At 41.0% G+C, this 6,295-nt stretch overlaps 1 long non-coding RNA gene across 1 annotated transcript; it reads right to left on the bottom strand.

Moving 5' to 3' along the window:
- Positions 1-2,080: 2,080 nt before the first annotated feature.
- LOC139671923 (uncharacterized) lies at positions 2,081-5,394 on the bottom strand. Its single transcript, XR_011697820.1, has 3 exons — positions 5,308-5,394; positions 4,804-4,878; positions 2,081-3,370 (listed from the first exon to the last, which is right to left on the bottom strand). It is a non-coding gene; the product is annotated as an uncharacterized lncRNA (long non-coding RNA).
- Positions 5,395-6,295: the final 901 nt, after the last annotated feature.

Below are 6,295 nucleotides of genomic sequence, written 5' to 3'. Positions count from 1 at the left end.
GTGGGGCCAATGCAGAGAGCTGCAGAAGTTGTCAAAAGAAGCTGAGAGCATGGAGGAGGGATCTCCCAGTGCAACCCGAGCAGATCTGCTGGGCCCTGTCCCATGCCTGTCTAAGCTCATTCCCATTTGCACTTCTTACAGGTGATCAACAGATGACCAGACCATCTAGTGACTCACAAGGGAATGAAATAGCTTTGTGCTGGTGGCCTTATGTCATCCCCCACCCTGGCTCAGCAGTGTACAGGTAATTTTTGTGATAAACAGAAGAGAAAAGGCATGGGGGAAGGAGACTCACGTGAGTCTCTGGAAATACAGGAGGATTGTGTCTTGAATAAAGACTTCGCATTTTAGATGTCATTTTGTCATGTGCTGCTCTGCTGGCTCTTTCTGTCTCTTCAGTTATTAACTGGTGCATCAGCCTTGGGGTGCAGTCCAGCATTAAGCTCTTTATACATGTGCTTATCCATATTATTTACACAGAAAACAGAAACCCTATCATACTTGTTATGTTTTATGTGAATTGTTATTTCTTTCTTTCCTTATACTCTCAGCTTCCTGCACAAGTCTTGAGATGAGAAGCAGCCACACCACATACAGCCAGGAGTGTGTGTAGGGAACTAAAAAGGTCACCAACAAAAGCTACAAGGCACAGTGGTGACATTTGGTCCTCCCACACTCTTCTTGTATGAGAAGGCATAGGAAAAGAATAGTGCATTCCAGTTGAGAGAGCAGGCTGCATTATTGAGAGGAGACAGGCATTGTGCTTGTCAGCATGGACTGATCTAGCACTCTCTTTTCCCCACCCAAACTCCTCAACAACACATGAAACAAAATGAATTCACTTCCACATGGAAAAACAGGCTGCTTACGAGTGATACAGATGAATGAGATAGAAAGCTCCAGCAGCCTGTAGTGGGTAAACTACAATGACTCAGCAGTGCCATTTTCCAGGATGATTTTCTGTGCCTCAGACCTGTCAGCGTGAGTCTTTTGCCCTTTGGTCATAGAAACACAGGATCATTTAAGTTGGAAAAGGCCTCTAAGATCATTGAATCCAACCATTAATGAAACAGGTCAGGCTGGAGTGCTCTTGCCTATAGCACTCCGCAGAGGACTCGTGCTTGAAGCAGCCCAGATGACTTTGCAGTTTCAAACCTACATGCTGGAAGGGGGGTTAACCCCAAAATATGCCATCAGTGTGGAACAACATGTGTGCATCCCAACTAGAGACAGTGATAACAGTGATGAGATATGGTATATCTCCTACCGAAGTGATAACAAGCACAGCATCAGGTAACAGCAATGGTCCATCCCCCTACCTCCTCTCCTTCCTAGGGAAGGATAATACTGACCACGGTATTCTTACTTGCAGTAAAAATAAGAATAGATTGGCCATATTCAGAACACCCAGAGAGCAAAAACTCACATTTGTGAATCACATAGGTATCTGGGCTTAAGAGAGTAGTTTCATGCCACTTTCTATCCAAAGATTCTTAAATACAAGAATGCCTAAGGTCTAATGGTGTTTCTGCTTGCACTGAAAAGTCCTGGGTGCTTAAACATGAGTGTATTAGCAAGTTCAGAAATGTTCATTAGTGACTCAGAGGCAGGTAGCAATTAAGATATTGCTGGTTTTTCCAACAAATTAGTTCAGGAGCACCCCCTCACACAAAATGCAGTGGCAATGAATCAAAGTAAATGCCCACACTTACATAGAAATCATTCTTGATTTTGGCAGCTGGTGCACACCTGATTTCTCTACAATTTTTCAGGACAACTGGGAGAAGAGTTCAGGACTGAAATCTTAGAGGTTTGAAAAGGTGTAAGTGTCTAAAATAAAACAGTGAAAATACAGATACATGCATCTTTAAACTCAGCAGTCAGTTTTACATTTACATTAGTGATTCTTTCCATGAACTGCTTAGATATAGATCATGTACAAATTAAATCACTACTTAAAGGAGACAGCAACTTAATGGAGTAGTCCAAAGTCATAAGGCAAACGCAACAAACCCTCAACTTCAGTTGTCTGGAGGAAGCAAAGTCTATCTCTACACTTGCTACATGATTTGATGCAGGGCAGCGTTGTTGCTGTGTGCCAGCAGAGCCCTGTGCTCTGTATACAAACCACAGAGGAAAACCAGAAAGGCTCATGAATTTTCAAACAACTTCTTTATGCAGGGAGGCAGAGAGAGAAAAACATGCATTATTCTTTCAAAGAACTGAGAAAAATGTTGAAGAGGTTAAAAAAAATTAGAGCATACGATGAAACATTGTAGTATCAGATCAGCTGGCAAAGGTCTGACAGCCAATTATCTAATTCATCAGCTAGATTTTGTATTGCACCTGCAGCAAGTGGAGTCATTATTTACCACAGTACAGAACTGTGCATCACTGCTGTTTGCAGCCTAATAAGTGGAAAGAGCCTGGTTTACAAATGAAAGGAGGCCTATGCAATCACTTGATTTGCTTGCCTGTTCCTCTCTCTCAGCCTTTTTCCATATACTTGTGAATTAATTAGCCAAACAAGATGTAATGGATAGGGCTGCAGAACTCTTGTATTTGTTACCTCTGTGAATGGAAGCCACACTATCTTGTTCTGAGGAGATCAACTCTCCCTAATATCTAATACTCAGACTGATGCATTATATCTTAATTATAATCAGAAGTAATCTTAAAGAATTAACAGGAGAAGAAAATGCAATCAGAGTAGAAATCTCTGTGAAGTAACAATAAAGTGGTCAAGGCAATACCGCCATGCTGAAGAAGACAACTGGGGAACATCAACCAGGTGAGCAAAAAAGATCTGGGGTTGGGAAGGGAATGCTGGGGGCTCAGACCATCTCCAGGCAGCTCATCTGATAAACAGGAATATAATGTGGCTTGTGCCCATAGCAGCAGATATGGCTCTGCAGAAGACACAAATGAGATGTTTTTCATGTCCTTTAGATGGCCACCAGTGCAAATTCAGAGTGAATCCACCATTGTCTGTCAGTCTGTTTGTCTGCCTGCAGCTCTAGTTTAGGTGCAGTGGGAGCTGCCACCAGAAAAACACAGAAAAACTTGCAGGTTGAATAACTCCCATATTCTGCAGGTGTTCATGCATTGGGCCCAGATTACAGCTCACCACGAAAATTTAGATTTTTGCAGTGCCTGCAGAGGAGACGAAGGGAAGGAGAGGTGATCTGGATGTCCAGATGGTGAGTTAAAAAGGCTTCTCTTTCAGGAGCTGATGTGTGTGGTTAGAAATGGCACACATTTCTTCACAGCTGTCATTTTGTGATGGCTGGTTTCCTTATCCCAGCCCATTTATCACTCTATTTTCAATTTTCATCTCCAATCCTTTCTAAATGTTATGACAGCATATGCCCTGTGAAATTGGGAAGCAATGAGAAAATGCTGTTATTCCAACAAAGGCCAGAAAAGATATAATTTCTTTAATTGCTATAACAGTTTCTGCTCTTTTCTGTTCAAATTCTCTCATTCATAAGTTCTGCTTAGAAGTGACAGCCAGTAATTACAGGTGTCAACAAGACTGGGAGTGTTTAGTGGCGCTGTGAATACTGTGGTTGTTTTGGAAAGATTAGTCCCACCTTCTGCACACCACCTTTTACGAACAATTTCTAACACTAAGGATTTTTATTGTCCTCAGCCATATTTTGGATGCCAGAACTATTTACATTTGACAGTAAGGAAAGAAAAGGATAAATCAAACTTTTGAGTGATCAGACCTTGGGAATAACTGGAAGGTACTCTGTTATCCCTAGCTGCCTCAAAACTACCATCCAGACAACTTGCAGGTAGCAGTGGGAGCTTGCTGCTGTTGTCTTACAATACTCCTATGCTGTCTGATAAATTATACATAATACAGGGCCATTCTTATCAAGTTCCCTGCTGCAATACATGGTGTCAAAGAAGAGGCTGGTAATTAGGTTTCTGAAGTATTTCTGTCTTCTGATCTTTTATACCCACTTTCTAATCATCTCACCCAAAGATTTAGTGTAAAGACTGTCAGAAAAGTACACGCACCTTGATAAGGTTATTTAGATTTATTATCTTGGAAATTCACATAGCTCAGATGATTGGCTATCAGTTGGCCATCATTTTATGAGATACAGTGCTTTCAAAAGCTGTGATTTTTCTTACAGAATGGAAAAATAAGCACAGGCAAAACAGTTCAAGAGGAATACAGATCCATGGGCCCTTTACTGCAGTCTCAGGGGAAATTCTAAATTTGGACTTCCCGTAGGGTCCTGTTTACAGTACTGAATTCCTGTGGAATTAAGTCAGACAGCTTAAGGTCCTCTGCTTAGGAAAACTGCATATGAAAGAAGGGAAATCCAGCTCACCCCTCAGACCTAGGGGCATGCAAGACCCTTGCTAAACAAACTGCTTTGCACCTCCCTTCATCATTCCCCATTTCATTTTATCTTCTGCTCTGTCCTTCCATCCCATTCAGGGAATACTCTTTGACCTCTTCTCTGCTGAGGCACTGTTATTATCTTAATTATGCCTCTCGTGGAAATACTCTAGGGCCAGAAAGTTTGCAAGGAGTGATTTCATGCTCACATTCATATTGGGAAACAATATACTATCCTCTGAAAGACTGGGAGTATGTGTTTCTACTGTCATTCCTGCTGCCTGCTCAACTCTGCTTGTCCTATTTATTCATCTTGATTAGGCTGCCATGGCTTGCTGAAAGGAGGTTTGACATTTACTTGTCTTTGACACTCCTTATGTACTTTGAGGTGTTACAAAATCAGCAGTGGGGGCACTTCCCAGAGCCACTGAATCTGCACTTACCTTATTTATTTATTCACTCTTGGTAAATCAATGTCATAGCTCGAGAAGAAAAAGAAGTTTTCATAGATCAGGCTACTGAAAAATAGTGGATTTAATTAATTATTCCATTGCTCCACTCTAAAAAGTATCTGTTAGACTTACTGAAGTTATATATGTTCAATATCCAGAACAAGCAGAGATTACAGTGTTACTGCAAAAGGCTGCTTAGGATAACTAGCTGGTTTTCCTAACATGATACTTTCTTAGTTAATGAAACTAAAAAGCACAAGTCAAAAACACATTTAAAAAAAAATTAAAAGAAAAATAAACCAAACTCAAGAACTTCTCCTGTGTATACTAAAATACCACAGAGTTCAGCTGTGAATACTTTGTGCTTATATTTACAGGATAATGAACACCAGGAACAAATAAGGATCAATCAACCAAATCTGCCAAGGCAAAAACCGCATTCTTACTGAAAGGAATATGGAGTAAAACTTCCTTCATGAGCTAATTCTTACTGACCTGTCTCCTGCAGATCTTCCTGCAACAATCAGTGCCGTAAAGAGAGAACAGTTGTTATCTCTCTTATGAAGAGATGACACTGTTATAACTGCCTGACCACGTTGGGTCTGACAGCCTGGTGTGTTGCTTCAAAACTCAAGTTTCAATTCTGCAAAGTTTGCATGGTTTCTGGGAAACCAGGATCAGAAGAATTCATATCATGTGCTTACCATACCACTTGCAAGTGCGAGCTTTGGTTAGAGCACAGCATTTCTCAGTTCTTTCAGAACTGCTTAGGCCTGACTGAGATGTGTCACAAATGTCCTTTCTCATAGACAGTTGGTTCAAGACAGATGCTTGGTAAGCAATTATTAAAAATTTATTAACAAGTTATCGTTAACATTCTGACATTGCGTAGCTTCTTTTGCTTAGATGTTGAGATTTGACTCTTATTTTGTGTTGGCTTTTTGACTAAGTAGAATTGCCCTATTTGGAGAGCAGGGAGAATAGGGAGAGTTTGGAAAGTAAGGAACCAACTTCCTCTTGCAGAGAACACTTAATGCCTCCTTAGATGAGTTCACGTAGCCTCAAACACCCACAATTTACACACTTGTCTTAGAAATTCATGTGACGACTTATCCAAGCCTATGGGCAAGGAGAGAAGTAAAACAACCAATTGTGTGTTAAGGAAATATGTTTTTATGGCTACTCTAAAGTTGGTAATGACGTTCTTGCCTTCAGTGAAGTTGACTTCAACATCTGTCATTTGCAAACAAATTATTTTCGAGCAACCAAACTGGGGTATTTGAATTCATCTTGTACTCACACGTTAGTCACAGCATGTCGCTGCAAAGGGATCATCATCTGAACAAGGACTCGGGGAGCTTTACGAATAATTTCCCGAGGTTCACTTGTGCGCATTGTGGCTGGTAACTTCCCCAAGTTTAAGTCGGAGAGGTCATGGGAATGTGAGGAACAGACAGCAAACAGCAGCACCGCCCCATGATAA

This window comes from Pithys albifrons, chromosome 5 (assembly GCF_047495875.1).
Source record: "Pithys albifrons albifrons isolate INPA30051 chromosome 5, PitAlb_v1, whole genome shotgun sequence".
Classification (NCBI taxonomy): domain Eukaryota; kingdom Metazoa; phylum Chordata; class Aves; order Passeriformes; family Thamnophilidae; genus Pithys; species Pithys albifrons.
This window is presented reverse-complemented; position numbering and strand designations above follow the sequence as displayed.